Consider the following 7,275-nt stretch of genomic DNA (forward strand, 5'->3'; position numbering starts at 1 on the left):
TTTTTTTTTTTTTTTTTTCGAAACTTGGCCACCTGTTAATTAGTTAACTAATTAACAATAAATGAATGTCTGTATTAAACAGAGAGTGTTGTCACTATCAACTGGTTAATGAATCGTGTTTAGCATTTGGAAGAAGATTCTTTTAGTTTACAATTTTATACTAACTAGTCATTTAACGACTTTCTCTGGTGCAAATTTCTGATGCCTTTCTCGCTTTGAATAGTTCCGTTAAGACAGAAGAAGAATCACAGCAGTGGGAGTTTATCAACTTTACACATAGCTTCCTTTTACTGTACTTGTTTATATGTGGGAAGTTTTGGAGCCTGATAGCTGACAAAGAAACAAACCTCTACTCATCCACTTTATTCAGAGCTTTACAGAAAGATGGGGATGGAAAGGGGGTTCTGGAGTGAAATTTCACACATCTGGTCTTGATTTCCATGCTAAGGCAACCTTAATAAATTTGGCTTTGAAGCCTGGGCTATTTTATTTTGTGTGCTAGAACTATCGCAATGCTTCAAATTCCTCCACCCGACTATTACATCAGGGGTTACAATCAAATGCTGTGTAAGCACCTTTTTCTTCCACGGGTACTGGGCACAGGATTGAAACCCTCAGTGTATGTGTGAGATGATGGGGCCATATTCCTAACATAAGGACGTTTTATAGGTGGCTTCCATCATGTTCTGGTAATCAACAGTTAAAACTACTGTACTACCTGCTACAGGGAGGACTCCCTGATATTTCAACAAGTGAAGCCTTTGCAGGCTCATGTGCAGTCACATCTGCTTGTTAGGCAAGAGAAAGGAGAAGGCCTGCAAACAAGCCAATGCTCCCCCAGCTATCCCATAACTCTTCAGTGAGCCTGTGAGAACAGGGGGTGGGGGATGAAGCGCCTGGCTTCAATGGCAGCAGAATGTGTGGAGTTGGTTAATTTGGACATGGCAGCGGTTCAGCAGAGAACAGTACTCCACGGATCTGCCAGACAATATTGGTGCCAGATGTTGTGAGGAGAGAAAAATCCTGCCACATAAAACATGTTCCAGTGGAAAGACTCCTTCTGTCGCTCTGCGTCTGCAAAAAAGTGATGACTTTGAACTATTCAGAGCATAAAATTTTGTTTTTATTTGTGAAAAAAAAAACATAGTACATAAATACGACAATCAGTTAGATGGAGATGGGTAGTGTGGTTGTTTTTAGGAAAAAAATGAATCCAGACAGTATGTATAAATGAAAGGTATCAATTTAGATTTTTTCTTTAGAAATTTATTTTTTAATGTCACTTTGTGGCGCATGTTCTGTAGCTGTAATAAAGCAAACCTAATTTACATTTTTCCGCAGTATCAATCAAAAACCACGCTGTTTGTGTATATTTATGTATACCCTCCTTACATGTGTTTGAATGACTCTAAGCTGAGCTCATTAAACACTTGGTTCCCCCTACTTTTTTTTTTTAACCTATTTTTATTCTAAATGCAGGCACACATGGACAAAATGATGGCTTTTTTCCATTACAAAGCTTATCATTAAATCCCCTCCCGCTGATCTTTTTGCTGAGTTTAAAGTAGAGAGTAGAATCATTAGGAACACCAGGAGACTTCACAGTCACTGGGACACAGCTAACCCTGCGAGTTATCTCCGCTTGTGTGAAGAAGAAGAGCAGCGGGTTAGCCAGGTGACCCCTGACCTTAAGGAAGAAATTCTCAGAGCAGATCCTTCATCCACACTGTTGCACCCATTTGCTGATGTGTTCGTTAAAACGCCAAATTTTGAGCCTTCCACAGTTTCCAGTTTTCATTCTGAATTAGTTTAGATACAAATGACTTATTTTATATGAATAAAGCAAAAGTATATATATCTATATATTTAATATAATGTTCCTACCCGTCATGAGAACATTTTTTTCTACCCCCTTTTGAGGAAATGGCGATGGGGCTGAGATTTTAATTCTGACTTTAGCATTTTACATTAGTGCCATCAAAACTGCCAACATTCTTTTATGTATTTTAGTAAAAGCAGATTACATTCACTTTCAGACTTTCAAAAGATTGCATGGATTTTCACAGTCAGCACATTTTTTGACAGAGGTTCAAAAAGACAGCAACTTTGTCTAATCTATTCAGCCCTCCTGTTATCTGCTGAATGTCTAGATTTCTCACAGCCTGAAAAAACGGATGTCCTGACATGTCATAGAAAATACAACTGATTTATAAATAACATTGCTTAACTCAAGGTCATCACACCATCAGACTCTCATACCAACAAAGGTCAGATTCTGTCTGGCATCACTAGCTTTTCTGTCTCTGTCGTTAATGGCAAGCTTTTTTCGCAATGTGTTTGTGTGTTTGAAGAACTTAGTTTTTAAGGCCGGCGTTGAAGCGCAGTCACAGACAGACACTCGGGCACCTAAAACGTCAACCTGTCTGACAGAAAGGCCCTTCATTTGACAGCAAGCCCAATTAGAAGGCAAAAAACACTGTAAAGAAGAAGGGGGGAATAGAGAGAGAGGGAAACAGTGGGTGGGAGGTGCTTAAGGACAGCCTATAATTAACCCTTCAACTTAATAAGTCCTTGCAGGACAGATCTGCAAACGAGGAGCCCAGCACACACAGGCAAGCCGTTTTTAGCGGCTCAAATTATCACAGGGAGTGTTTAAACGAGAGGTTCAGCTGTGTTTGCGCAGCGGTGTGATGTGGAGTCAGGCTCTACCTTTGAAGTGTTCAGGGATGGCATTGAAGGCTATGACTAAGTTGTTTTGTACAAGATCCATTTCTGGCTCTAAGAGAGTGTGAGTGTTTGATTTGGACTAAAGGGAGCGTGTACACGTAAGTAGTCGTGTAGGAGCCTCAAAGCTGTTTAGAACAAGATGAAATGTATCAGTTGCCCTCCTGCTGCAGCTCTGTCAGTTATCGTTTGAGCTTAGGATTCCTTTTTTTCCTTTCTTTTCCAACTCTCACCTACGCTTTTTCTAATCACAAACTACTTTGTGTGTGTTTTTTTTTTCCTCTTCAGGTACTACTTCAAGAAGGCGAGCGATGAGTTTGAGTGCGGTGCGGTGTTTGAGGAAGTGTGGGAAGATGCCACTGTGCTGCCCATGTATGAGGGCAAGGTTCTGGGCAAAGTGGAGAGGATGGACTAAAAAGACGAAACACAAACAACCAGCGCCCTTTCCCTGCCCAACCACAAGTTAAGCTTTCCCTAAAGGACTTGAGAAACAGACTCTGTTAAAAAAAAAAAAGACAAAAAAAAAAAATTCTGGACTTTTTTTTTTTTATTACATATTTCTTCTTATTAAGCTAAACAGAGTTAATATATCCAGCACAAAAAAAAAACGATTGAAGGAAGATGAGCCAATGAAGTATGCCGAACTCAGAGGAGGAGCCGCCCCCTCCCTGATGCTCTCAACCAATCAGCCTTAGAACACACAAGGGAACGAAACTATGAAAACCAAGGCAAGAAACAACGGGGGAGGAAACACCCCGACTTCTCTTGGACATAACCACTGAAGATACAGATGACGTGACATGATGGCAGACTGATGGTGTCCTGTGCAGTGGGCTAAGCAGGCGCTAATGGAAACTCCATATGTGTACATATACATACATGCATATATATGTATATATACATGTATTTAATTTATATCTATATATATATCTATATAGATATATAGATATAGATTTGATTTTTTTTTTTTTTGAGTTAAAAGTTTTTTTTTAGTATTTATTAAAAAAATCTTTTCCTCTCCCATCCTATGTCTTAAACTTGTGACCCCACCCCCTTTTCCTGTTTCCAGCCAATGATCAAGCTGCTTTAAATGTTGGGAGAATACTGTGGTGATAATATTTAATGTTTGTCCATTTTTATGTTCCACTATGGTCGTTACACTACCCTTTTTTACAACTTAAGACCCAAAATAACGACCTGGGTCCCAGGCTGAAGCTTCGTCTCGATAGTGGTCGATCCCAGTTTTATATGCTGCTGATAGTTTGTTCAAAGTTGTCACACTAGGATCTCCCAGAGCTCATTGAATCTCTCGCCACTCCTCCCTTTTCTACCTGTCTTTTCCCTCTTTAGCGACAGAGCTCAATCTTTTTTTGTTGTGCCTTTGTTTGTAAATCAGGCATTGCACAGAGATGGGAAATAAAGGGATGGGGGGCAGATTCAAACAGACAAATGGCCTAATGAAGACAGTGTTTACAGCCTGTGCACCTAAATAACTCATGCTAACAGAATCGGTTCTGGCCACTAAGAGCGACCTCTAGATGAAGTCAGCCAATGTGTGCAAGGGGGGAAAAAAGTTTTAAAAATATGTGAAGAATTTCCGCTCCAGTATCTTTTGAATGTTGTTACAGTAACATCAAATATAGCAGAACTCCTGCATATATTGTAATTATGCATTCTGAAGTATGAATACTGAAACACACACATACACATGACTGCTGGTGTTTCTTGAGTACAGCACCTGTGCCTACATGGATGCCATACCATGTGCTACCCTGTTTCAGGGTTTTAATATATATCCCTTGGTTTTCAGAAGGGTTTTTATGTTGAGAAGATATTTTTATGCTTTTAATAATGTCCTGTAATCATATTTTTGCTTTATCTTTTTTGTTTTTGTTTTTTTTACACCAATGCCTTTTTTGGTTGTTGTATTTGGTTCATAATATCTAAACTGTAAATTATACATTATATACAGAGTTTCATTTAAAGATTTACATGGATCTATAATTATTGTAATTATTGAGAGATGTAGCCTTTATTAAAGTTTTATATTTTTCAAATGAAAGCTGGTTGAACATTTTCCTTCATATTACAGAATGGCATGTAGAAGTATTCACACCCATTTAAAGTTACACATATATCAGCAGTTTACCACAAGCTTTTTTCTTTAATTTAAGTGGATCTTTAAGAGATGGAAAACAGTGCCTGATGGTGAAGTTGGCAGAAAGGTTCTGTTCTTGTTTTAGTTTCGAAATTACTAAGGCCATGTGCATTGACATTACAAACATGTCTTACTACAAGTTTCTTTTAACATTTGTGTTCTTTACACCCTTTCAAAGCTTACTTGTAGAGTTTATTAAATGTTAAATGGACTGAATTTATATAACGATTTCTAGTGAAGCTAACCACTTAAAGCTTTACACTACAGCTGCATTCACTCAGTTGTACTACCTACAGTAATTTGCAAAAAGTTTGATGCACAACCTGGTTTTGTAAGTGCCTTGCCTACGGCACACTAGCATGTGATAACAGGTAAGATGGAATTTTCCAAAAACCTTCAAACTGTAAGACAAGTGCTCCATTCACAGAGCCTCAGATGCTCACTATCAAGGTCAAACTGTTCAGTCATCAACGTCTGCATCCTGGGCTGTTGATCCCTTTAATTTCTCCATTGTTACTATGCAGTCACTAGCTGCATTTTTGATCAGTTCTTTACATCCCCGTCAGCTTGTTTAAGATTGTCGGAAATAGTTTTATCACCAAACCCAGTTTTAATCCATACCATCTTATTCATGGCCTGTCAGCTGTGCCCCAGAGTTCTGTAATAAACATTTTAAAAACCTTACAGCATAGGTGGAAGAATAAAGAAATTAAATGGGACACACATGATATGGGCTCTAATAATAAGGTGGCCCTAGAGGGTAAAATTTTCCTCTAGTTTCTATTTAGGGCCATCAAAGAATATTTGACTGATTATAGATGAGCACATTTTTTTTTTTTTTTGAAGATTCACAGTAAAATACAGTGAAGGTTATGAGGTTGTGTCACAATAAAAGAGGTGTAAAAACTACTGTGCAAAAACTTTTCACATTACATCCCAACATTTGATGTGTTGCATGCAGTAATACTTAAAGGAAGTATGGGGAATTTTCGCAAATGTTTTAAAATACCTGCCCTTTCGTTGCAGATGCACAACCCTGTACCATCTCCCAATCCCATTTCTCCTTGTGCACACTTCTGTTTTAAGTTGCTGTTCTCATAGCTCATACAAGCTTACTGTGTCTTAATGTCTTCCCTAACCCCCTCATTCACCATATAGAGCGGGGACTATATAGTGGAGTTTATCGTGTACTCAGTTAACTTACCATTCGAACAGACCATTACTACTTTTTGCTCCCCGTTGGTCACATAACTCCACCTCCAACGTGTGGTGCCTGCGCCATCGTTGCTATTATTCGCCTCTGTCAGGTAGTGACAGCCTATGGTGACGGCGGGCTGCTTTGACAGCAAATCTTATAATGCTTTGCGCAAAGAGCTCTCCGCGCAAAAGCTTTCCAGGATATATTTGACTTTTCTGAGGCCTTTCTTATCTAATCATGAACTCCATAGACACTTTTTTTCCTATGAAACCTCGGCCATTTTCAAAGAACGGCAGGGAGAAAGGTGAGGTTCCATGACTGTCTGAAACTAACTCAACACACACTGAAAGTGCACATGCGCATAGCTAACGGGACAAGCACGTAAGAAGGCCTTACATAAATATATCACCAGAATGAGTGACAATTAGGAAAACAAGTTATTTAGATGATAAACCCTGAATAAAAGATCATCCTTTATATCTTTAAACACATAATGAGATAATTAAGGCTGTCTTCACACCTTTTGTTTGTGCCCTTTCTGCATCAGCATGAATTGCATTGATGGTAATCTATACAGCGTTTATAGTTTGGTTTTTTTAGGTGAAGTGGCCTCATTAGGCTGTGGTTTTATTCTAGAAGTTTAAAAACTAGACTAATAGTTGGATCAATTTTAGAATGAAAGACTTGGATTTTTCGGTTGAAAGCACAGATTGTGTGACTATAACTGATATGGATCAAACTGCTGTGCTTTGTGATCGTTGTAGTTCTAGGTATCAAGGATTAAAAGGTAGAAAATATCTAATTTTCAGAGACTGTTAAGTCTTAAATCTAATGATTTAAGTAAAAGTTTGTTTTAAAATATCAGTTCTTTGTTCAACGAAAGAATAAGAAGATATTTGTTTTAGTCAGTATTGTTATGTATTTATTTCGTGTTATTTTGAAACCCAAAGATTTTGTTTGATCACTTGATGTCACAGATCAGGCACCCATCCACAGAACCATAATAGGTACTGTTATATTTATCCCATGTAGTGACTGGCCTGGCAAGACTGCTACAAAAGCAAGGAAGATTGTAAAAAAATGGATGCAAAAGAGAGAATAGAGTTATTTGTGGATTTGTGGATCAAGAAGACAACAATAAACACTGCAGAGAAGCAGAAATGGCTAGTGTTAAATCAACATATCAAAACCTGCT

General features: G+C 38.3%; 1 long non-coding RNA gene across 1 annotated transcript; it reads left to right on the forward strand.

Moving 5' to 3' along the window:
- Window positions 1-1,814: 1,814 nt before the first annotated feature.
- LOC107081207 lies at window positions 1,815-4,299 on the forward strand. The gene is made up of 2 exons (XR_001481044.1): window positions 1,815-2,825; window positions 3,013-4,299. It is a non-coding gene; the product is annotated as an uncharacterized LOC107081207 (long non-coding RNA).
- Window positions 4,300-7,275: the final 2,976 nt, after the last annotated feature.

Source organism: Cyprinodon variegatus, unplaced genomic scaffold, assembly GCF_000732505.1.
Source record: "Cyprinodon variegatus isolate N-32 unplaced genomic scaffold, C_variegatus-1.0 Scaffold3389, whole genome shotgun sequence".
Lineage (NCBI taxonomy): Eukaryota > Metazoa > Chordata > Actinopteri > Cyprinodontiformes > Cyprinodontidae > Cyprinodon > Cyprinodon variegatus.